Raw genomic sequence first — 27,579 nt, 5'->3', positions numbered from 1 at the left:
ATTCTTGGAACACAATCGACGACGAACTGTCAACACAACTGGCACTGGTAAGAGTATCCTACGACTTCCACATCGCTGACAACGGTTTATACACAATGCTGCGGACTACTTTGGAGGTCAGTAAAACTTTGAAATACGTACATGTTTTATACGAGCTATAAACAAATGGCAGCCACTATTAAAGTTCCATCCCTCTTATTTTAGTGTGGATGTTAAGTGTTTTTGACGTGCTTAAGTCTTTAACATTTCCTATATATCCGAATCTATTATTTCTGGTATGTCATCAGAGAGTATTTAATTTTTCAGATTTTTAAAATCGAGTACAAATTATTTTAAAATGCAGGAATGTGTTTTTTTCCACCACCCGTTAGTATTATTTATCTATAAAACTTTGCGTTTTGTGCCATCGATGTTTGAAGACCAACGAGTCTAAAGAATATGGGAGGAATAGCCGCTGGAGGAACGATACGTGAAACGGAAAGCTAACATCAGCATGATCACAAAAGCCGTAAATGAATTATTATTTAGTATTATTTAGCTAAAAGCTAAACATTTGTGTGAAACTATATACGTTTACACATGCCACTAAAGACTCCGCCGGCCGGAGTGGCCGTGCGGTTCTAGGCGCTACAGTCTGGAGCCGAGCGACCGCTACGGTCGCAGGTTCGAATCCTGCCTCTGGCAGGTTAGCTAGTTCTAAGTTCTAGACGACTGATGACCTCAGAAGTTAAGTCGCATAGTACTCAGAGCCATTTGAACCGTAAAGACTCCTATCTCCCAGAAAATACGTTGCTGATTTGTCGTACGTTCTTTCCTTATTCCTCATCGAAGTGCAGATGTGTACATTCAGTGAAATGAGTGACCAACAGCGTGTGAAAAACTGATTATGCTAGAATCAGACAGGTACCAGAGATGCAAATCTGCCTTCAGGATTGGAATTTGACAAGAGATCGCCGAAGACCAGAAATAAATTCGTACACTTGGTTTTACTTGATAACCACTTTTCTCAGCAGACCTTTTATATGATCGTGCAGTTCTGTGCTGAACATGGCTTGCAAGGAATGTGTGTTGTTTAAAAATGAATCACGCCCCATACCTCTAGAACTACAGAGCTTCAATACTGCCAGTGTTTGAAAGTATTATGCGTAGACACAAAAATAGCCGCTAAGTAAATAGCTTTGATTTGACAACCAAATTCAACCTTCCAATCTTCAGATACAATAACACAACACAGTTTACATTGCTGACTCTACAATGTTCAACACGGTTATCATGTGTCAAAAATCCCTTAAAATCTCATTTGTACAAAACATCATACGAAATACCTTTAAATACAAATATGGCTTCGGGTGAGTACTTTTCCAGCAGGAGATGGTGAAGTGAAATAGGAGAATCAGGAAAAAAATCTGAAGGTATCAAACGTACAGCATTTAGTAGAAGGAAATGTGCAAATATCTCACACAACCTGAATACCAAGAATGAAAATCCTCAGTGTCACCCGAAGATATGGCAGGAAAACAGCTGCCTCTGACTAACGGAGCTTACAACCGCGGAACCCCTCAGGAAAAGCACTGCGTATTGATTCCATGCAACGATTTCGAAGCACATTCGCAAATGTTCAGAAATGAAAACCCAATACGTAGAACGATATTGGGAGGAGGAGACAAATGAATGGCAAATCAAAACTACTCCAATTAGCGATCCTACAAAGAACCTGAAGAGGCTTTCCTGAAGCAAGATGATTAAATAAACTGGTGGTGAAATGTAAAATGGATTACATTAATCCGGAGGTACTTCTGTCAGGCACGTTGAAGTATACCCGTAAAAAATGATGTATTTTAACGACCGAGTAAGTGAGAATTAGACCAAAACAAATAGGCCCCAAACGCTAACCCAACAAGCTTAGGAAAGAGTCTCTCTCAGGAGAAACAGCAAATATTTAAGGAGTGGTAGTGTAGAGCAATTAAAATAAAACATTCCAGACATCCAACATTTATTGCTGACATAGATACAGCTACTGTCAGAGATAAATTTTCATTTCAAATATTTAGTGTGTGGAATTTTCGTTGACTTCTTCTTCATCTTTTTCTTCTTCTTCTTCTTCCAAACAAAGAGAAACACAAATAAAATTCTGTTTCTAAATTGATATAATCGCTAAATTCATTCTGATTGCGGTAGACTGACGTCCCACAACCTTCAGGTAAATAAGGATAGCATTTTTTTGTGTTTAAGCATTGTTGTTTATCAGCAACATTAAACAATTTCCAAACATAGGTGACATGCAGTGATATCTGTAAAGTCTAATAGATGGCACTTCATCTGCTTGGCTAGTGTGTAATTTCAAAACTACATTAAGGTCTCTTCCCTTGTAATTAGGTTTTATAATTAACTGTCGTGTTTCAATTATTTCTCTTATAATGTTTCAAATGGGCAAGTGTCACTGTCCGGGCCCAGTAGGCGGCACTAATTGTATTGCTTTAGTGGCAGCAATGTAAGCCACTGAGCCGAACAGTCAGATATTGTTCCTAGCTAGGCATACGTGACAAGGCTGAAACGTATTTTGTTTTTGACTTGAGCAAAGCTGCTCCAAATTCTGACCATTGCTGTCTCGCAAAGTAATTTTAAAAAAGTAATCTCTGTACGTCATGACAACTGTCAGCTTGGTTGATGTGTTTTTTGTGGTATTTAATTTTCTTGTATTACTTTATAGGATTAAACTTGCACCAAACAATTATCAGCAAGCAGTTGGCTGTCTAATTCTTATGTTAGAAAATTGTATAAGGATGCTGAGAAACAGCCATGATTAAAACTATAAGATTCCTACCAGCCCAAGTGTCTAAGGCTGTGTCAAAATACAAAGACATAAGAAGAAAATTGTTAAATACAGGTATGGCTATTAATTTTAATAAGCATTACAAAAAAATGGACTTTTGCCAAATATGTTAAATCCTGTTTTAACATGAGACAGTGCATGGGGGACCCAAAACCTTTTCACTGCCTTGTTCAAAAATTATTTCCGACAAAATTAGTGCTTTATACAAGAAAAAGGACAGATTAAATGAAGAGTCCTATGTTTTGTACCTTGAACTCACTTAAACTTTTCGCTTGTATTATAATTTCCAAAGTGATGCATTTTGGGGTTTTATTAATGACGAGATGGGTAACTATAAGAACTGTATCGCAGAACGACGTGAGAAGAAACTAGCTAATCTTAAAAGCATTTTACCTGTAAAATAGCCCATTGTTAGTAGTTTTGAAAGATATGGACATAAATTTTTCAACAGAATTCTGAATAAGACTGAAATAGATTTTTTACCAGAAGGAACTGCATTGTTGGAAAAAGGGCTTAAATACAAACATGTTGTAGAAAGTACGATTGTAGATCTTAAAGTAGGCCTTGATAGCGTCAAAATGGGCGCTCCTCGACAAACAAGGGTATGTAGTATTTTTGGGAAACATGCAGTTAAAAACTCCTGTCAGTATGATTGTGACAGAAAATTGATTAAAAATATTAATGTCAAGCTAAAAGAAAACAACGCCCCCCTTAACGAACTCTGACTGAGCGAATGCTGTAATCGCTGCTACTCAGAACGAATATGTTTATAAAGCTTTACAAGTTTTAGAAGAGAATAATTTTTCAGAGCTAGATGAGGATCTGGTCCCCAAGATACAAAAAGAAATTAGGCTTGCCATTAACAGCGCTACGCATTTGTTTAAACCATTTCATAAAGACTGCTTACTGATATGAAACCAAAGGTCTCTAAATTGCGTTCCCAATTTAAAATACATAAAAGTCACCACCCGATACGTCCTATCGTGAACAGTATATACAGTGCATATGAGTTAGCGCGGTTTTTTCACGATAAAATAAAAAAAATCTTTGTTTTTCGAAATAAATATTCTGTTGTTAATAATCAAAATCTAGTCAGTAAAATCAAAGCTCTGCAGCTTGATCAACATACTAAGTTGTTTTCATTAGATATTACGAACCTTTATACTAACGTAACTTTTCAAAGAGCCACTGACGTCGTTTGTTTTCAGTGGCAGGCTATACCATTAGCATGACGGCCTGGTAATGGGTAAACCATTGGCAGGCACCTTGGTTGATATTTTTATCAGTTCGCTAAAAGAGAAGTTCTTCAATAATTTTTTTGCTGCTGATGTGGGTATTTTGTCATACGCTCATTACGTAGAGACATTTGGATCATATACAGTGGGGTTTCCGGCAAAAAATCAGCTTCACTTGTGAATTAGAAAATAACGATCATCAGCTCAGTTACTTAGACCTCAGTATTGCTATTGACAATACCAGACTTTGTTTCGGTATCATTCGATAAGCCAACTTATACAGATCACAATGTGTCCCCTAGTTCAGTGCATCTTCATTCCCATAAAAAAAGCATTTTTCAATTCAGCCATTCATCCTGCAATTTCTGTACCTCTGTCACCTTTCAAGCTCAGTAAGGAGAGGAATATAACAAAAACTATTGTAGTTAATAACGGCTTTGATCCCTGGGTAGATGACAAGACTTTCAAAGGTAAAACAAAAACTAAAGTGAGCACTTTAGGAAGAAGAATATGACGAAAATGCCACACACTAAACAGTGAGTGGAAAAACTTTAGAATTTCAGTGAAAGGTGAATGGCATAATACGTTATAAAACCGCAAGATTAAAAACAGTACTCGCTTTCACTTCTGTGTCTTTCAGCTCAAGTTGAAACATGAATGCACTTCACGCACTGCGTATTGGAGCTGCAACAAAGGTACGAGTGAAGTACGAATACAACCACATGATCCTTTTGTGATGCTGCAGTGTTATTGTGAGGTTTTGCGACACGTATTGGGTGGAGTGCTCTTGGAACCTAAAGGGAAAACTTCACAAATCTGAAGCCACATTTTTCGCTTTTTGTTTGTTTTTTCAACAACACGCTGAACTGCAGAATTCGATACACGAACAGTGAATAAAAGTACAATGTTTTTTCACATAACAAAAGTCGTATTTTGAGATGTGAATGGAATATTCTGAAATGCCATCAGATGACAACAGCGTTGCAGTACGTGATGGGTATTTCTGATTACTATCAGCATGAGGTCAACGCAACGTTGACAGTTTTGTGGCAAGCTACTGATTGTACATAAAGGCATACTTGTTTTGTTTTCGTTCCGATACCGGAAAAATTAAAAGGGCATCAAAATCTGCCCCAGCGAATATATAACTTGGTGCTTCCAAGCATAATTTATCCGAAACGGTTTACATCTGCTTCAATATACATACATCGCAAGCCACTGCGCTGACCGCATTGGAAGATTCTTCGAGTCTCCGCTAGGCATTCTCTTTATTGCTATACTTGGAGCGAGTTCAGCTGTTTACCTCTGTACCTTTATGGGAGCCTCATTCTTCTTACGATATTCATATAAGATAGCGCAGGCAACAGAATTATTCCGCAGTCTGTCGCAATGCTGATTCTCTAAAATTCCTCAACAAAACGTGTTCTTCCTTCAAAGGATGTCCATAACACTGCTTTCCCGTAACACAATCATGGTTATCGGTCAAAGCAGTAAGATGTCTTACACCATTCTACTGAACAGTATTGTGTATGTGGTCTCCTTTGTAACTGTCCTTACTTTCCCAGAACTTATTTGATACACTGTGACTGGTCATTCTCTTTCCCTACAACTTAACTTTGTGTGCTGATTCTGCTTAATTTCCTTTCGCGACGTTACGCCTAGATCTCTGAATTTAAGTCCACGAGTCCAGCAGAAATCCATTAATGCTGTGGTTGAACAATACACGACTGTTTTCCGTGCCTCTCTTGCCTTATTTAAACCAGCTATCTTTCATTGCATGAAACGGAATTTTCAGCGTGTACCTCCTGTACGATATTGATGCAGTAAAATGGGCAAAGATATTAATTGTCACTTTGTGAGTTGTCGTTGTGTGTGTGTGTCTGTGGTGGGGTACTCTAATTGAATCTTTAACTGAATATCGGTCGATTCACGACAGTGCACGGTACACTACGTTCCAAAAAGCCGCGTGAAAGTGCTATTTTTCAGGGGGTCGTATCTCTCGACAAAACATTTCGTCTGGATCTCTGCCAAAAATAGTACGCATTTCCCGAACTAACGCAGCTCGCTAGAAAGAGTCTCCGCTGCCGCCACACGTTCCTGAGATATAACCTGTTCTATGATTTTGGTCTCCTGGCCCGAAGGGAGCTTTCCTTCAAAGCATTGTCCGGCCCGACTCTCTGATGTCATCTGTCACACGTGTGCGGGCGGCACTTTCCCTGCTAGCTTTATTGGTCTGCGGCACATACTCATCCGTAGCCAAGTGCACATGGCTTTCACAGTGGTACATGCGATTCAACTTAGGAAATCGTAGTCTAAGTAGTTAAGTATTGGTGGTCGGTGGTAATGATTCATATTTAATTTTCTGGCGGAGATCAGCTTCTTCTGAACTGACCTGAATCTTTATTTTGAGTCTTACGTCAGTCACAGAACAGTATTGGAAACACGATCATGTGGCACCTACCTCGACGCTATTCAGTCTTTAAACTGAGCAAGCATTAAAAGAAGCAAACAAGAAATTTGAATAGGAAATTAAATTTTATTGAGAAGAAATAAATGACATTGTAGTTTTGACAGAGAAGACGAAGGACCTGAAAGATCATTTGAAGTGAAAGGATAGTGACAATTTTTTTTGGTCGTTTGATGCGGTCCTGTCTTGCGCCAACCTGTACATTTCACACTAACACTTGCACAATACGTCCATAGTTATTCGTGAGATGTATTCCCATTTTAGTCTTCCTCAGCAGTTTTTCCCCTCCACAGCTCAGACTAGCACCAGAAAAATATTCACTAAAGCCTTAACACCCAGCCTATCATCCTAACCATTCTTCTTTGTCAGTGTTCTTCATCTATTCCTTCTTTGCCGATTCTGCCCACTCCTTATTTGAGCAGTCCACCTAATTTTCAATATCATTCTGCGGCACTACATCTCAAACGCTTTGATCGACTTCTTTTCCTGTTACCCTAAGGTTCATATTTCACTTCCACACAGTACTGTGCTCCAAACGTACATCCTCGAAATTTCTCTCTCAGATTAAGACAGATGTTTTATAACAGCAGACGACTCTTAGTCAAGAATGTCCTGTTTTTCTATTTTAAGGGCACCACCGTTTAGGATAGGGAAAGTTAGTTTTGTGCGATATTCAAGTTCTCGCCGAGTTTTAATATGGCACCTCCTGGCACCCCCCGACAACACTGTGCTTATCTGCTTTCTATAACCTCCTTGTTTTTTTCTTCCATCAGACACTATTTTGCTTCCGAGATTGCAGGACGTCTTAACTTCGTGGTTTCCAACTATGATGTTTCGTCATTCTTTGGTTTACTGTCGATCTTATTGGGCTGTTCATTCAGTTCCACTGGTCCTTTACTTCTGCTTCATTTACTTTGAAGATGGCGACGTCATCGACGAATTTTATCACTGACATCCTTTCACTCCGAAAGAAGTGGATGAATGGCAGTGGTAAGATTTCGATCTTTTATTCATTTTTTATTTCTTTTTTTCTTTTATTTCCATTCTTATTACACCATTCTTTTACTTCTCCGATGTGTAGATTAAGCAGTGGGGACAAAAGGCTACATTCCAGTTTTGATATCCGACTTTGATTCGGATTTCCCGCCAAATCCGAGAATCGATACGGCGAACACGACGGAGATACACTGGTCCAAGTGACAGTAGAGGCTTGCGCCTGTGCGAGGCGCAGCTGCCGCGATATGTACGTGAGTTGGCCTGCCTCTGACGAGTGTTAACCGCTAAATACCACTTCCCGTTTATGGCAGACCATTCCCTCGATACTCACTGACTCCTGTAGTTACGTGCCATTGAATAGTAGAGCTTCGACTGCATGATTTATGTTTGTGATTTGGATTTCACCCCGGATGCTTAAGACGAATTTGCTACGCTTAAGATTTGTTCTGGCTATTCGTTCACTTCGTGATCTTCGCCGTCGCTTACCTCTGGAATTGCTTGCTTCATTCCGCTGGTCTCTGCGTTACTATCAGTGAGAGTTATCAAAAATCTGCGTTCTACCTATGCAGAGTAGGATCCAGAGGGCTCCTGTCTGTGCCCTGTCCATCATGTTTACGATGAACGAGTGCATCCCATCCTGATTTACAACAACGGCCTTCAGTTCGTGGCATCTGCATTTCAGGATATGTGCCTGTGCAATGGCGTGAGGATATAACCACTGCCATTCCGTATCCAATCCAGAAACCGAGCAGATGGCCAGGATATTCAAGCCGCAGATAAGCAAATGTTGATGACAGCTGACTCTGGGGAAGCACTCACCAATTTTTTCGCCACCTACCACCCCACCCCTGTGAAACGACATAGCCCAAACGAAATTTTGAACGAGTGCAGATCCTACATCCTATTCGATCTGCTGTGACTGACACTGAGGACCCATCGCCTATGCACACACAAGTATTACCGCGTGGGATTCTACGTTCACAGGTTCGAATCCTGCCTCGTGCATGGATGTGTGTGATGTCCTTAGGTTAGTTAGGTTTAAGTAGTTCTACGTTCTAGGGGACTGATGACCTCACAAGTTAAGTCCCATAGTGCTCAGAGCCATTTGAACTGTGGTATCGATAGCAACGATGCCACAGAATAGTTTCTCAAGTTGGCACTACGAGAGACACAAATGACAGCGCCCTCTAGCCGGTGCTGTCGAGGTCTACGAGCTCCGCAACTACTTCAGCCCATTTCATCAGGTGAAGCCAGCCAGGACACTTCGCTTCAGCATCGCACCTACGTACAAAGTTATCTAATCGTTTATCACCTTGTTTTTGCACCAATAAACCACGTTCTTGCAGTACCGACTTGTATTACCTTTTCCCGTTCCTATCCACGGCCGCCTCCCAGGCGCGATACAAAATGAACCATTTGAACCGCGTGGGATTACACGTCATGGCTAGTACCCTTGGTCAAACACTGTGTAGACCCAAGGCATCGTCTTTGGCAATAGAGGGAGGCAGATATTTGAGTTTGAGGCTGGCCAGGAGTAGCTGCTCTGGCACTGGAGTCAGTACTGCCCATAGTGAGACGCACTGCCTCGCTTTCGTCATCATTTATGACTTGGCGTGCTACATGGGGGAGTGCCAGCCCCACGCATTGCTTCTTACCACTACGCCCTCGTGTAAGGTGCCGATAGGAAATCGACAACGCCCAGAGGCGGGAGCCCATGGAGGTGGAACCGCTTCCTCCCCCCGTGCCCCTTCACCTCCCATTCCCGCCACCAGTGACAACCTCACACGGCCATCGACAGAGGTTGAGCATTATCGGCCTGTTGTGCTCGTGAAAACCGACCCGTTGGTCCCATCTCCGCCACATCCGACGCCCATTCAATTGGGAATGGCCCAAACCGCGCGCTGAGATTCTCCGGTCAGCTGGGACTCTCACAGGCGGCGACTCCTCACAACATAGCCCGTCACGATGGGGACCACCGAGGGAACCTTTGGCGAAGTCGGCACAAGCCGTACCATTTTTAGCCCTACGTTCCGATTAAAGGCGTGACGGGTCTAATATCCGACGTTGATTCGGATTCCACGCCTAGCCCGAGTATCGACAGGGGTGACACGTCAGAGATGCTGTGGCCCGAGGAGACACCTGCGGCTCTCACCTGGACGAGGCCCACCAGATATGGCGGTGACGCTGCACTCTAACAAGTTTTTCCATCTAAATATACGTTTGTTATTTGGATTGCTATGGACGGCTATATACGATTAATGCGACTTTTCTACGCACTGTACTTGTTTTAGTTATTACTTTACTTAGGTATCTCCTCTGTCATTTACCAATGGAACTGTTGGTTTCGTTCCGCCACTCTCTATGTTACCGCCGGTGCAAGTTATCAAAACTGTGTTGTACTTATGCTGAGTAGAAAACATAATTGTCTTACACCCTTTTTAATCAGAGCATTTCGTTTTTGGTCTTCCATTCTTACTGTTTCCCCTTGATTCTTGTACATGTAGTACATTATCAGGGTATCCTTATATCTTCTTCCCAATATCCTCGGAATTAGGAACGTCCTGCACCGGTCCACATAGCCGAATGCATTTTCCAGGTCGATAAATCCTATGAACGTGGCTTGATTTCTCTTAATTCTCTCTCTTGCATTTCAAAACGCAGAGTCAGAATTGCCTCTCTAGCGATCTTACTTTTAGAAAGTCAAACCCACCTAACAGATCCCCAATTTTATTTTCCATTCCTGTGTACATTATTCTTGGATCCTCGAGCCATTCAGCTACTTAAGCAATAGTCTCCGCAGTTACCTGCCCTTGCTACTATCGGGATTGTGTTAATGATATTTTCCTGAAAATCCTTTGATATGTCTGACAACTCATAGACAGTACACATCAACTGGAATAGTACTGCGGTTGTCACTTCCTCTAATGGTTTCAGAAATTCCGAAGGATTATGATGTATGCCTTCTGCCTTATTTGATCTGAAGTCCTCTAAAGTTCAGTTAAATTCCCGACAGAATACTGGATCCTTTATGTCTTCCTCAATCACGTCATCAGATACGTCTGAGCAACTTGTGTGATTGCCTTTTATAGAGATATCCATCCCACCTCAGCTGTACTGGCTATGCCGCACTTATTCTCGCAGTACCTGCTGCTTCAATGACAAAAACACATCATTCTTTAGCATAGCAGTATCCCACTTATTTGCATAATGATTCTTAGGTAAATGCCTGGCCTCCATCATTAGTAAGCTGTGATTAGGCTACATATCTGCTCCTGACAAGCGTTACAAATCATCAGTGTTCTGACTGGTTTGCTGTGGCCCGCTACAAACTCCACTCCTGCGCCAATCTCTTCGTCTCATCACTCGTTACGATTACCAAGTCCATGTTCTCTCACATCTCTGTCTTCTGTCCTTTCCGTAATACCGCACGTTCAAGTCTCCCTACATTATCGTCTCCTCGTATATACTGAGTTACGCGTTCAGTATCCTCTTATGCTTTATCTAATGGGTTCAAATGGCTCTGAGCACTATGGGACTTAACATCTATGGTCATCAGTCCCCTAGAACTTAGAACTACTTAAACCTAACTAACCTAAGGACATCACACAACACCCAGTCATCACGAGGCAGAGAAAATTCCCTGACCCCGCCGGGAATCGAACCCAGGAACCCGGGCGTGGGAAGCGAGAAGGCTACCGCACGACCACGAGATGCGGACATATGCTTTATCTCTTTGTCTTCTGCTAGTGCAGTCGGCATATATTGTTAGCGTTAGTTTGCTGTCGATTCCAATGTGAACAATACAATCACTGAGGTGTGTGCAGTAACACGTTCCTCCACTTTCTTATTCGTACCGAATCTTACGACTGTTGGACAATTTTCGGCTTCTGTTAATAATGCCCTATATTTCTCTGAACAGAATTTATTATCACTGGTACCCACTTTATCTACACTGAACATTTTCCTTTCCTTGTTCAGATTTCCTAGTTTCCCTACCACGTTCAAACTTATGACTTTGCATGCTCCAACTCGCAGATAGTTATCCCTGGAGTTGTTTTGAGCGTTGATCGGTCATGAACTGGCGGGAGCAACCTTGAAATCTCCGACTTTGACTCTAATGGTTATGGTAGAATTCTTCAACTGGGTGGATACAGATCTAAATGGAGTCACATGTTGCTTTAATTGGTGAGATTGCAGAGTTTTTTTTTTTTTTGCCGTGGACAAAGGACTGCTAATGTACAGGGTAACACAGAGAAACGGGATCATTTCCCCAATCCAATAAACTAGAAGTGATGAAGGAAAGATGTTGCATTCACAGTAATTGAAACCTTACAACTTTAACATTTACGAAACATTGTTGGCATTTCTCATTTTTAAAAAATTACGTCCTTTAGATGGCGTCCTCCTGTACGAATACATTCGTGAAATCTGCTGTTGAGATTCCTCATTGACCACTGTAACATCTCATTTGGGATTCTGTGAATTGCATCCCGAATTATCTATTTAAACTCATCCTGGGTTCCTAGTCGAATCGTGTAGACTTTGCTGTTGAGGTAGCCCCACAGGAAAAAATCAAAAAAGGATAAATCTGGCGATCTAGGGGGCTATGGAATGTTATCGAATCGTGAGATCACACGATTGCCAAACAATTGTCGCACACACGTCATTGATTGCCGTGCAGTGTGTGATTTTGCTCCGTCCTGTTGACACCAGGCTTCTTGAACGTTTCGAAAGTTGTTCAATGCAGGTGTAACGAAAAGTTCATAACAGCTCCACCTAACGATCGGCATTGACAGTTACTGTGTTTCGCTGTTCACTTGCGAAAAAGTACGGTTTGATAATCTCATATGATGAAACACCGCACCACAGTGTTACTTTGCAAGCATGTAAAGGGCGCTCATGAACGTCATTAGAATTTCTGTTTACCCGGTAATGGCAGTTCTATTTATTCACATAACCTGTGATATGAAAATGTGCCTCATCTGACATCCACAACTTGTTTAGAAATTCATCATTGTTTATTTTTGTGATGATTTGTTGACAGAATCCTGATTGTAACCAGTAATCGTTCTCCTTCTTGTTGCACCATCATTAGTTTGTACGGATGAAATTTTAAATGAAGATGGAGAATTCTGCGAACACCCGGGGCATTCCAATCACTGCTGCTTGCTTACGAATTGAATGCCGTTGGCTCTGTAAGGCAGGCTCGCATAAAACATCAATGTTCGCTGGAGAACGCACACTTCTTGGTCGTCCTGTTGGTATCTTCTTGAGGCCAGATCCAGACTCTTAAAAGTTATTAATCCAACATTTTATCGCGTATTTCGAAGAAACGGCATCAGGACGTCCTAAATTATAAAAACGTCGAAAGTCCCTCTGCGCAGCTGCCAAACTGTCATGGTTTTTATAAAACTCTTTTATGGCTAACGCACGCTGTTGTCCGTTCCACTGATCAATGATTACTGTAATGTCGGACTGTTTACTCGCTAACTGCCACGAACAGTCAGTGCTGCCACCTGCCCATGGCTGCCACTGCTCATTTCTAACGTTCCCGTTACTCCATGTCACCCTGTACCTTCCAAATTTTACTTCTCATGGTTCTTTTATGCACGGCAAATTAATTCCTTTATCGTCTCGCGAGAACTAGAATTCTGTGATTTGCGAATGGATTCGAGCCTCGCTACCTTGTGGTTGGAGGATATAATTACTTATTTGTATATAAAGAGTACACGTTATTTGGCAGTTGCTTTTCTTTCTGGACCTGAAGACTACGATCACTGGAAGTGGATACAGATGTTTTCTTCTGCTTTTACTGATATTTCATGAATTACATTCTAGGGCCTGTTGGAAAGTAAGGCCTCCGAAATTTAATGTTAAATACTTTAAATATTTTAAGTAAAACAAACGTTATTGACATTCTGCGTCTACATCAAGACATGTAGTACTGTTCATGAAATATTCAGGACCCCACATTGCAGTTTTCTCCACAAATTCCTTGAGCAACATACGGTTGCTTGACTGGCTAGCTCAGTCCTTTGACATGTCGCCTGAACGACATGTCTGGGACGCTATGGAATAATCTGGACGCGAGACTAGAGCTGATCATTAATTCGTAGAAAAAGGATGCCAACAGCGTAAATCTTACTGCATTTTTTTATTATTAAACAGTTTCGATCCTCTTCATTAGCGTTATCTTCAGAGTCCTGTGCGAGAAAGACAGGGGCTTGTAGATGGCGCAAGCGCCGAACCTGATTGCTTAAATAACAAATTCACGTCTATATGTTGGATGTATAGAGACAGAACAGCTATGTGTTTCAGTCATGGAAAGAAATTCAAGATGACAATCGGAGGCTACTTCCATGCTACAAAGAATACGAAAGTTCTAAAACCCTAAAAGCATTTTTTGTCCACTGTAGACTGTCAGAAATATTTTATACATAGGAACTTTATTAAAATACTTTAATATCGCCAGGTGCTGCCTGTTGCAATTATGAAATGCAGTTACCTTGGTGAAATGTGTCACGTTTCATTTAAAAACTTCCACAGACATGTATGTGTTAGATTCTGGCAGCGTACGGTGGACATAAAAATGATTTAGTGCATCAGAAATTATATCTGACCCGTGGACCCACATACGAGGAAAATATGGATTACAAGAGCTTATTCGTATCCGTGGGAGTCACACCTCATATTGATGTTGATGAAAAAAAAATCGGTCCCGAACTGATCGAATGCCCTACAATCTAATATCCGTAATGTGATGAACATATCGACAAATTAAAACTGTGTGCCCGACCGAGACTCGAACTCGGGACCTTTGCCTTTCGCGGGCAAGTGCTCTGCCCGCGAAAGGCAAAGGTCCCGAGTTCGAGTCTCGGTCGGGCACACAGTTTTAATCTGCCAGGAAGTTTCATATCAGCGCACACTCCGCTGCAGAGTGAAAATCTCATTCTGGATATCGACAAAGTTTGATACGTATCGGACCGGTGCTTCATTGTTGCAGAGGGCTCTGTACTATAGTTGTGTTGGCTATACTCTCTGTCGATGCTGAGGGGACATCTCCGACTGAAGTTAGCCTTTTTATGAGCCAGGGCGAAAAAACAGCAAGTGCGCTTCTCGATGTGTGCACTGTCAGGGCAGACAAATTGTTTACTTGTCTCTAGACGGAAAGCGCCGTTCACTGTCTCACTGGCCTCGTGAGTAATGGACAATGAAGTTGGTGAACGAATAATTCGCTTATAAATTGTGTACCGTAACAGTGTTGGAGACTGCTTTCAGGTACTCTGTGTTCATCATTGGGCCTCAGGTTATGGTTTCATTCTGTCAAGTTCTTAACTGTTCTTGAAGGAGTTGCTAGATTTAGTGCCTCAAGAGCGCTTTGATGTACACTTGGATTGCAGACGCATTCTTTTACTTTCTGTTGTCTGGTCATAACTGCATCCAGCGTCTGTCATTTATCTGAGTAAAATTGATACACACTGTATTGGTGGGCAGAATTAAAGGACCATTGGAATTGAATGAACAGTACAATAAGTACAGAATATGTATTGACAGGAAACCGAAGAATGACGAAACATCATAATTGGGAACCACGAAGTAAACGAAGTTAAGGCGTCATTTGTCCCCTATTTATTCAGTGGTAGCCGCTGCTGGTATTATATTAAAACATGTACAGTTTGTTTATTTGGTACTGCTGATTTATCTTAAGCTTGCTCTGGGTGCATACATTGGTGAAATATTGTAGCGCATTTTCTAATACTGCGTTGTTTCAGGTTTATTAGAGATATGTTGTATGCTGTATGAAGGGGTTGGAAACCGATCGGACGAGTATTTGCATCTAACAAGCCGCACTTGGAACTTGAACGAGCATTGCAAAAGAGAGCGAATCGTTTCTGATAATTTCGATCAATAATAGTAATTTCTGATGTTCATCTGGCTGCCAGATAAAGTACACATAATTTGCTAAATATAAGATTATACTCATTGCAGATTGATGTACTGGATAAAACTGGTGTAAGAGACTGATGTTTGCAATCTGTCTTGTGGTACCATTGCCTAAGTTTTTAGAGGAGCTTTTCTTTCAAAACTGAAACGTAAATAGAATTGTCAGATGTACAGTTATATTCCCAAAGATTGAAACTTGTGTATATTCTGGTGTTCGTAGTGTAATTTCAATTCAGATAGCTTAACTGATGCTCTTGTGGAAAGCTGTTTGATTTCAGTTGACCTTTAATTCGATCATATTTGTGCTGTTGGATCAATAATTGTTTTAAGAGCAGTTTAAAACACTTGAGCTACTGCTAGTTTGTATAATAGTGTCTGAACACAATATTTTGCTGTTATCAAATGTCTGATGATGGAAAGCAATTGGTTCATGTAACAAACAATTGTAATTTGTTGAGCTGTGAAATTTTTAGTCGATCTCTTTTACGTAATGTATGTGTCACTGTCATTTGCTTCCACCCTTTTCTAATCTATGAGTCCCAGTTCTTCTGCACATCGTGCAACACTTTTCATCAGTGTAAATTCCTAAAGCTCTGCAGGACTGATCAGGTTATTCGAGTATGATGGACGATACGTAACACACACACACACACACACACACACACACACACACACACACAACTGGATGCCAGATGTACATATTGAGCCTGTTTCAGAAGTTCTGATTCTGATTGCCTCTCACAACTTCACGTGAATATAACCGCTTGCTGAACACTCAAATGCTGCTTTTATTAGTGGCTATCGAAAACAGGAGAGCGACAGTAAAACCGCTTGAATACGATAACGCGTTGAACATCCTTCTCTCATTTAAGGACTTTCATATCAGTTACTCGCACTCACATGATACTAATCTTCGAAAGATATGTTAGGATAGGGTTTAATGTCCCGTCGACGACTAGCTCATTAGAGACGGGACACAAGTACGGAATGGCGAAGAAAATCGACTGTGTCTTTTCATATTTAAATATTATCTCACCTTCACTCGCATTAAACAATAACAGAATCACTGTAGACTTAAATTTGAACCACCTTCCCAGTGAATGCGAGTCCTGTGCCACATCTCTGCACTCTAGGAACCAGGCAAAATTGATTTCCGCTGTTCATCAAAAATATGTCCCTGTGATAATATATCGAGGTCTGGCCAGAAATACCTAAAGAGAATAAACAAACTCTACTACCGACAGAGGGGCGCAGGTGACTGAGATCATTTGGAATAACACACATTATAATTTCTGTTATACATACTGAGGGAAAAACTATCGAGTTTTGTCGCTCTTATTATCACTCCAAAGAACAATAATCGTGTCATCAGAGGAGAAAAATATGAAAAGGAATCATGCGAAATGGAGAAACTAACTATTCTGGCTGTTTCACTGTACATGATTAGGCGATTAGTTATTATGTCAATAACGAAAAACCAATGGTGTTAGAGGATTTAATGAACGATGTCTAAAATGTAAATAAAATCAAACATGTTAGGTCAACTGCCTGCGATGAGGAGTGAATGGATTAGTACACAATACCGTGAAGTATGCATTTATAAAAAAAAAGTTCAGTCTTATACGGATGTAACAAAAGTCATGGTATAGTGATATGCACGTATACAGATGGCAATAGTATCGCGTTCACAAGGTACAAAAGGACAATGAATGGGCGGAGCTCTCAGTTAGATGAGTCATGTAAAAATGTTTCCGACGTGATTATGACCCCAAGACTAGAATTAACACACCCTGAAAACGGAATAGTAGTTGGAGCTACGCGCATGAGACAATCCATTTCGGAAAATATTAGGGAATTCAGTATTCCGATATCTACAGTGTTTACAGTGATACGAGACTCCCAAATTCCAGACATTACCTGTCACCACGGGCGACGCAGTTGCCGACGGCCTACACTTCATGACTGAGAGCAGCGGCTTTTGCGTAGATGTCAGTGCCAACAGACAAGGTTAGTGTTGTCTAACGTCCCGTCGAAAACGAGGTCATTAGAAACGGAGCGCAAGCTCGGGTTAGCGAAGGATGGGGAAGGAATTCGGCCCTGCCCTTTGAAAGGAACCATCCCGGCATTTGCCTGAAACGATTTAGGGAAATCACGGAAAACCTAAATCAGGATGGCTGGAGACGGGATTGAACCGTCGTCCTCCCGAATGCGAGTCCAGTGTGCTAACCACTGCGCCACCTCGCTCGGTAACAGACAAGCAACGGTGTGTGAGATAACCGCAGAATTCAATGTGGGACGTACGACGAACATGTCCGTTAGATCAGAGCGGCTATGGTAGCAGACGACCGACGAGAATACCTTTGCTAACAGCACGACATCGCCCTCAGCTCCTCTCCTGGACTTCATATCGGTCGGACGACGGACGACTGGAAAACCATGGTCTGGTCCGATGAGTCTGGATTTCAGTTGGTTGGGTTCGAGTCTGTCGCTGATTCCAGGAAGCCATTGAGCCAAGTTGTCAACAAGGGCCTGTGCAAGCTAGTGCCAAGCCATAATGGTGTGTATTGTTTTTACATGGAATGGATTGGGTTCGGTGGACCAACTGAACCGATCATTGACTGGAATTGGTTATGTTCGGCTAGTTGGAGACCACTGCAACCATTCATGTACTTCATGTTCCCAAACAAAGACGAATTTTGTATGGATGCCAATCCACCACGCCACGGGCCACAATTATTCGCAATTGTTTTGAAGAACATTCTGGACAGTTTGAGGGAATGATCTGGCCACCCAGAACACCCGACATGAATCTCATTGAACATTTATTGGACACAATCTAGAGGTCAGTTCGTGCATAAAAAATCGTGCACACTTTGGCGGTTGTGGACGGCTGCGGAGGCAGCAAGGCTCACCGTTTCTGCACGGTACTTCTAACGACTTGTTTAGTCAATGCCACGTCGAGTTGCTGCAGTACGCCGTGAAAAAGGAGGACCGATACGATTCGGAGGTATCCCACGACTTTTGTCAACTCAGAGTAATATCATGCATTGAACGTGGTTGATTAAGAGTTCCATTGTTCCTATTCTTTTCTTGTTTATGATTTTTAAGGGGATTGGAAGACATCGTTACGTAACAATTACACTTCCTTGCAGCACAAAATCTCTGCATTTTTTTCTGTGACAGCTTGTGCCTTCCTTCCTCTGTCCATCATGAGAACCTTTAAGGCTGTTGATCACTGACCCATACTTTATCCGGTCTTATACGTCTCCTTCACTCCATTCCACTCGACCTGTTTTCTCACGTACCTGAACAGTTTGGCGAGATTTAACGAGTGTAATGAAATATCGCAAAAATGTGATTTGCTGTCTCTTCTTGTCCATCGTCGAAATATAACAGTAATATTTTGGTTTTTGACTGACGTTTCATTTCCGTGGTACAGTTCTTCCCTTCCTCGTAATCTATATTGTCCATCCGTGACCGTTGGACCCATAACCTTGCGGAGAATCTTTCCCTTGAATATGTCCACTTCTCTTAGTCCCGACGCTCCTGTAGATCAGAGGTTTTCACTAGTATATAAACACTGCTTTAATGAGGATGTTGTGGTGTCTCCCTTTCAGATGGCTTGTGTCTTATATAAAGCATGTGCTATTCGAACAGTAGCGCGTATCGTTGTTCTCGTCTTGTCGGCGTCTCTTATCAGATGTACGATTTGGGTTAGATATTTAAACCTTGGAACGCAGATTGCTTTCAGAACTGCCTCTATCACTGGAACGGTGTAATATGGCTAAATACTACTGACATAACTGGAATTGATCTTACACTTGTGCTCGGTGTCGGGGTCCATGGCTTTGTTGCCTTGCTACCTACGCGCAACAGGTCTACAGAGCCGAGGTTCTGTGAACGCGTTAACGACAGAGCAGAACTTACCGTTGATAGGCCCGGAGTTCCTCTCTCGCTTATACGTTCTACCATTCTGCCATTAAAGAAACATAGCGAATGACGGCACCATGGAAGCAAACGGTTAGTCGCTGATTTATGTATCCAGGAATAGCAATTTATTTTTTCGTTTTTGCGCGGTCCCCTCGAAATGAGCAATACGTCGGTACATATAAGAACTTTGTAACTGCAAACATGACCGGCATCTGAATTTCAAAAGCGCACAGAAAATACTCAACTAAGCCACACGACATCTAAATGTGCCGCAAACCAAGCTTGTAAAAATACGGACAGTGAAGGGGACCATTTAACGTGTTCAACTAAAATGGTACGCAGGACAATGCATTTCCTTTAGTTAATTGATTCTGAATTGAACAAAAAGGGTAACAGAAGTGATCCGCTTATGTGTGGCCAATATCATTGACAACCATTTGCCGTAGAATTTAGTAGCATAAGCTCAAAGGTAATGAGATATCTCGAACTGAATGACCTCCTACATGCCAACTAGGGTGGGTTTAGCAAACAACCCAATTCACACTTTTCTCACATGACATCCCAAAAGTCATGGTACAAATCAGTGCGGTACGTGCTGTATTTCTTGCCTTTCGAAAAGTGTGTATCTTAGTGTGTAACGTATCGAAAGCATGCAAGCGAAATTTGTAGCTTAACTGAAGATTTTTGGTAGAGAGGACACCTTAACGCGCCTCCCAGGGAATTTTTTCCGAACGCACTGGAACAAGTCGGCACCAGAGATTTAAAATGTTCAAAATTTCTCCTCTTGAGGGTGTTGTTGCAGCGTATATGCAATGTAGTGCGACTCCGATGCATGTATACAGGATTGACCTTCTCCTACCTACGGGTTTTGTGCAACCCTCAGCGCCTTCAAAAACTGCGTAGTTGGTGTTCGTATTCTCTCCGTCACTGCACGCAAACTGATAGTCCTGCAAAGAAAATGAACACAACCCTTTTGCAGGAAATTTAATGTGTTTACATATTGCACTGGGAGATATTTTCGCTGGAGTCAACGGTTTTCGAGCTGTTCAAGAAAAACGCATTTGAAGATCACTTTTGTACGCTTTTCTTGAATAATTACTGCCTCTGGTGAAAACTTACCCCCGTGCAAAACTTAACTACAATAAATTTGGTAAAAAAAGGTTCTGTTCATGTTTTCTGTAGGATTAATACTGTGTACTTAGCGAGGGAGAAAAAATTAATAATCTTGCTTGTGGTTTTTCAAGGCGTTGCAGGTTGCATAAAATCCTTATGTAGGGGCAGCTAAACCACCCTGTACCAGCACCAATATGTAGGAATGGAACAGTGGCATTCGTCTCTCTCAGACGCGCATACGGTAAGCAGGAAACCAGAACTATGGCGACGTTATTACCAAATACATCTAAATGGGCCGAATGTGCTATTATTCTTTTCTTAGCTGCCGAAGGACAAATACCGGTAAACTATCGGAGAATGAAGAATGTGTATGGGGCAGCCGTTGTGAAAAACTGCGGCAAGTACTGCTGTTGCATCATGATAATTCATTATCCCATACCGCACATATCGTAACGCCTGGGAGACGCTCGAGTACCCGTCGCCGGCCGCAGTGGTCTTGCGGTTCTAGTCGCTGCAGTCCGGAACCGCGGGGCTGCTACGGTCGCAGGTTCGAATCCTGCCTCAGGCATGGATGTGTGTGATGTCCTTAGGTTAGTTAGGTTTAAGTAGTTCTAAGTTCTAGGGGACTGATGACCTAAGATGTTAGGTCCCATAGTGCTCAGAGCCATTTGAACCATTTTAGTACCCGTCGTGTTGTGCGATTATTACGCCATTGGTCCTCTATAAAAAAGCCTTGAAGGATCGGCGATTCTTGGTAGTTGAGGACTTCTTCATGCTGCAGAGAACGGTGTTTTACCAAACAGGTATCTCCAACCCATTGCGTCGGTGGGATGATTACATCAGTGCTCACAACGATTTTGCCTGACTGCGATACAAATTGTCGACTGTACGAACTTAGAACGGAAACTTTTTGATCGTCTCTTACAGTACACGTGTACTAAATCGTACCGTAGCTATAATTTGAAGATGTGCCGGCAGCAGTGAACGGGACAAAGTTTTTAGAAATGGAAATTTTAATTTTTATTGCTAGGGAGTGGTGTGTTGCGGCACCTGCAATTGTAGTCATCGCTGGAAAAAGGGGTAACTCACATTTTACAAATCCAACGTCGAACATACACGGTGGTCTCATTAGTGTGACTTGACTGTGTGTGTTCAGTGCAAAATATTGATATCTCCTGTATTTATCCCTTTCTCCCACAGAACTGATAATGGGATAAGATTCTAAAGCATATAGATTCTGATGTATGATACGGGAAAAAAGTGAGTTATCCCTTTTTGAAGCGCTGTGCTCAATTTTAGAAATTAAGCACAGGTAAAGAGGTCACAGTGTTTTATCTTCGATGAAAAGTGATCGACAGATGTAGAAGTAACTTCAAGTCTTCCCCAGGGAAGTGCGTCTGGACTCTTGTTTATTTTGTATATCAGTGTCCTTACCGACAATATCAATAGTGACCTCACACTGCAGAAGATGCCTTAAATTAAATAAATAGGAAGTGCAGGAAGTGAAGGCGAAATGGCTGCTTGAAAAATATGGAGAAATAGAAAAACAAACTATTACCTGAAGGAGTGACTCAGCATACAGAGAGGTCAAAGTTACTTCGGTGAAATTAAAACCAAGCGCTGTAACGTTAAGAATGCAGCAGGAATTACACTGCTAAACGCAGAGGAGAGAGCAAATAGAAGGAGAGAGTCCATGGAAGGCCTCTATCATGGGAAGGACTCAGCTGATGACTAGATAGAAGAAGAAACTGGAGTCGATAGGGAAGAGATACAGTATTAGAATCAGAATTTATAAGGACTTTGGAAGACTTGCTGCAGTGGTGTAGGGGTAGTGTCTTTGATTCATAATCAAAAGTCTTCGGTCCTGGGTTCGGATCCTGCCACTGCTTAAATTTCGAATAATAATCACCACTGGCGGCCGAAGACTTCCAGCATAAGAAGTCACCCTCATTCTGCCAACGGTCTTGTCAAAGAGCGTGGAGGAGCGGGCAGAGGTTCAAGGGCACTCTCTTGCCCTAGGGGTGGGAAACAACCCCTAAAGGCGGAAGAATCAGCAATGATCAACGTCATGAGGACGAAGAAGGCAATGGAAAACCACTGAAGTAAAACGTGTATCCACAGGACATGTAGTCTGTAACTGAAGAAGTGTCATGATGATCTCTCCATTGGCAAAAGATTCCTGAATAGTCCCCCATTCGGATCTCCAATGGGGGACTGACAAGGGGGAGGTTACCATGAGAAAAAGACTGAATAATCAACGAAATGATAATTCTACGAGTCGGGGCGTGGAATGTGTGTGTATGTGTGTGAAATCTTATGGGACTTAACTGCTAAGGTCATCACTCCCTAAGCATATCCTAAGGACAAACACACACACCCATGCCCGAGGGAGAACTCGAACCTCCGCTGGGACCAGCCGCACAGGGGGCGTTGAATGTCAGAAGCTTGAACGTGGTAGGGAAACCAGAAAATCTAAAAGGGGAAATTCAAAGACTCAATCTAGACATAGTAGGAGTCAGTGAAATGAAGTCGAAAGAAGACAATGATTTCTGGTCAGGCGAGTATAGGGTAACAAGACAGCAGCAGAAAATGGTATAACGGGAGTAGGATTCATTATGAATAGAAAGGTAGGGCTGAGAGTGTGTTACTCTTAACAGTTCAGTGACAGGATTGTTCTTATCGGAATCGACAGCAAACCAACACCGACAACGATAGTTCAGGTATACATGCCGATGTCGCAAGCTGAAAATGAAGAGACAGAGAAAGTGTATGAGCATACTGAAAGTAAAATACAATATGTAAAGGGCGATGAAAATCTAATAGTCATGGGGGACTGGACTGCAGTTGTAGGGGAAGGATTAGAAGAAAAGGTTATAGGAGAATATGGGCTTGGGACAAGGAAGGAAAGAGGAGAAAGACTAATTGAGTTATGTAACAAGTTTCAGCTAGCAATAGCGAATACTCTGCTCAAGAATCACAAGAGGGGGAGGTATACTTGGAAAAGACCGGGTGATACGGGAAGATTTCAGTTAGATTACATCATGGTCAGACAGAGATTCCGAAATCAAATATTGGATTGTAAGGTGTACCCAGGAGCAGATATAGATGCAGATCACAATTTAGTAGGGTGAAGTTTAAGACATTAGTCAGGAAGAACCAATATGCAAATTTGGATACGGAAAGAAAATTGTGGATGCGCTAGATGACGATCAGATTTGCTTTAGGAAAGGTAAAGGCACGAGAGAGGCAATTCTTACGTTTCGGTTAATAATGGAATCAAGAGTACATAAACATCAAGAAACGTTCATAGGATTTGTCGACCTGGAAAAGGCGTTCGACAATGTAAAATGGTGCAAGATGTTCGAAATTCGGAAAAAGGTAGGGGTTAAACATAGGGAGCGGCTAGTCATATACAACATGTACTACAGCCAATAGGGAATAATCAGAGTGGACGGCCAAGAACGAAGTGTTCGTACTAAAAAGGAAGTAGCCTTCCGCCCCTACTGTTCAATCTGTACATCGAGGAAGCAATGATGGAAATGAAAGAGAGGTTCAGGAGTGGAATTAAAAGTCAAGGTGAAAGGATATCAATGATACGATTCGCTGATGACATTGCTATCTTGAGTGAAAGTGAAGCAGAATAACTTGATCTGCTGAACAGAATAGTCTAATGAGTACAGAGTATGGAGTGAGAGTAAATCGAAGAAAGACGAAGGCAATGAGAAGTAGTAGAAATGAGAACAGCGAGAAACTTAACATCAGGTTTGATGGTCACGAAGTAGATGAAGATAAGGAATTCTGCTACCTTGGCAGTTAAATAACCCATGACGGAACGAGCAAGAAGGACATCAAAAGCAGACTAGCAATGGCAAAAAGGGCAGTCCTGGCCAAGAAAAGTCTACTAATATCAAACATTGGTTTTAATTTGAGGAAGAAATTTCTGAGAATGTACGTCTGGAGTACAGCACTGTATGACAGTAAAACATGAACCGTGGTAGAACAGGAATAGAAGAGAAGCGAAGCATTTGATGTGGTGTTACAGACGGATGTTGAAAATTAGGTGGACTGATAAGGTAAGTAATGAGGATGTTCTACGCAGAATCGGAGAGGAAATGAACATGTGGAAAACACTGGTAAGGAGAAAGGACAGGATGATATGACATTTTTTGAGACATGGGAGAATGACTTCCATGGTACAAGAGGGAGCTGTAGAGGGCAAAAACTGCAGAGGAAGGCAGAGATTGGAAAACATCCAGCAAATAATTGAGGACGTAGGTTGCAAGTGCTACTCTGAGATGAGGAGGTTGGCACAGGAGAGGAATTCGTGGCGGGCCGCATCAAACCAGTCAGGGGACTGAAGACCAAAAAAAAAAAAAAAAAAAAAAAAAAAGATGAAATTAGGCAGAAGGGATAGCTGGCTTTGTCGACGATGAAAAATCTTTCGACAGTATAAAATCGTGCAAAATGTCCAAAATTCTGAAAAAAATATGGGTAAGCTACAGGGAAATACGGGTTATGTACAATATGTACACGAAACAAGAGGGAACACTGATAGTGGAAGACCAAGTACGAAGTGCTCGAGTTAGACAGGGTCTCAGTCAGGAAATTATTCTTCTGCCCCTACTGTTCAATGGTTATTTACCTTGGTGTGTAGATTCTGGTGATATGCCATCTGAAGCATCGAATAAAGAGTGATGGAAATAAAAGTAAGGTTCAGGAGTGGGATTTAAATTCAAGATGAAATGATACCAGTGATAAGATTTGCTGATGACATTATTATCCTCCGTGAAAGTGAAGAAGACTTACATGATCTGCTGAATGAAATGAACAGTCCAATGTGTACATAATATGGATTGAAAGTAAATTGAAGAAAGAAACTTAATTAATGAGAAGTAGCGGGAAGGAGAACAGCGAGAAGTGAACATCAACATTTGTGATCATGAAGTAGATGATGTTAAGGAATTCTGCTACCTAGGCAACAAAGTAACCCATGATACACGGATCAAGGTGTATATAAAAATGAAACGGGCACAAGAAAAAGAGCATTCCTGGCTAATATCAAACATAGGCCTCAATGTGAAGAAGAAATGTCTGAAAATGTACGTTTGCAGCACCGTGTGGACTGTAGGAAAACCGGAACGTAAGAGAGTTGAAGCATTTAAAGTCTGGTGCCATGGAAGGATGTTGAAAATTGAGTTGACTGATAAAACAGGAAATCAGATGGTATTGTGACAGAATGATAGATGTATCTCTGAGACGTAAATTTTATCACAGGAGAGGACTTAGTGGCGGCCCGCATCAAACCAGTCAGGAGACTGATGACCGAGGTCTTGAAGCGCACTACTGCCACAGCCAGCCAGTATCCAGCGTTTCGCTGTTACCGTACCACCGTAGAAAGGGGTGAACTGACTTCTAACAATTCAGAGTCCTACAAGCGACCATTCTCTATGCGGGAGCTCGATTGCGCGCTGTCTGCGGCTCGCTGTACTGCGCCATGTCACTACCAACTCCGATACAGCAAGCTTTGATATTTGTCAGCAGCATCAAAGGAAATCGTACCCGACTATTTTAATCTGATATGGCTGACGTGGTTCTAGGCGCTTCAGTCCGGAACCGCGCGACTGCTACTGCCTCGGCCATGGATGAGTGTGATGTCCTTAGGGTAGTTAGGTTTAAGTAGTTCCAAGTTCTAGGGGACTGATGAACTCAGCTCCCATAGTGCTCAGGGCCATTTGGCTGACGTGCAACTTTCCCAACTCGCAGAGAGTGGTCATTATTATACTTCTCCACAAAGCAGGAAATGATCGCGCGTGTCGCGATAGTTACCGGACCGTCGCCTTAACTAGGTATATAGGAAAGACGAAGGAGCGAATGGCTAACCGTCCTCTGGTTTGGATGTTGAAGACCAGGCAGCTCCTGCGTCGCTCTCAGTGTGGATTCGGGGCATTTCGATCCACTGTTGACAAACTGACCTTGCTAGAGTTTGTTATTCAGCAGGCTTCCCTATGTAAACAGCTTTGTGTAGGTACATCTTTTGATATGGGTAAGGCATACGATGCTACTTGGAGACACCTTGTTCTAGGGCAGTTCCGCCAATGGGGCTTTCGTGGCCATCTCCCCGTCATTATTCGGTCCTTTTTATCAAAGCGCTCTTTACGGTACCGGGTTGGTGACTTGCTGTCGAATAGTTTCAGGCAGGAGAACGGTGTTCCTCAGGGCACTGTTTTAAGTGGTACACTCTTCTACACAGCCATAAACAATATCACTTCTACGGTAAGGAGTCCCGTATAACTCTCCTTATTTATGGACGACTTTGCAGTTTTCTCTTCTTCCTCCAGTATCGAAAAAGGAACTCGTCATTGGCAACTTACATTGAAGAGGCTGGAAGAGTTGGTTGCAAGGACTGGTTTTACGTTTTCTGCGAAAAAGTGTGTTTTTGTTGTATTTTTAATTTACCTCACTTGCAAATGTGGAACACTGTTCTGTATTTTAAAGACTCTGTGCTGGTTTTGGACCCCAGTTTTGATTCCAACCTGTCTTGGTTACCACAGCTGAAGGATCTGAAGGCATGGGCTCAGATGCCACTGAACATTCTGAAGCGTGTTAGGCGAGGGTCTTATGGAGCGGACAGGGCGTGTTTGCTTCAGATTTACAGGGCTTTCGTTCTACTGTGGCTGAACTCTGGTGCACAGTGTACGGGTCATCGAGGCCTGCCCTCCAGAAAATCATTGACACTGTGCACCAAGAAGACATCAGGCTGTCCAAGGGCGCTTACCCAGTGTTCGTGCTGAGGCATCGCCACTTACGAACCGGTTTCAGTTTCTCATGGAGCGCCGGGCATGCCAGCTCCTTTGCGTTCCCACGACCCCGGGATACCATACCGTTACTCGAACAGCTATGGAATGCCTTTTTTACGAATCGTCCATCGGCAACGCGACCGTTTGGGATGTGTGCAAAATGTCTGGTGAAGTCGCTTAGTGTGAGACGTGTACAAGTGCCAATGCGGGGTTTTATACGACCGCCTCCCTTGTTACTACATAGGCCAAAAATAATTTTAAATT

The sequence above is a fragment of the Schistocerca nitens genome, chromosome 2, assembly GCF_023898315.1.
Source record: "Schistocerca nitens isolate TAMUIC-IGC-003100 chromosome 2, iqSchNite1.1, whole genome shotgun sequence".
Lineage (NCBI taxonomy): Eukaryota > Metazoa > Arthropoda > Insecta > Orthoptera > Acrididae > Schistocerca > Schistocerca nitens.
This window is presented reverse-complemented; position numbering follows the sequence as displayed.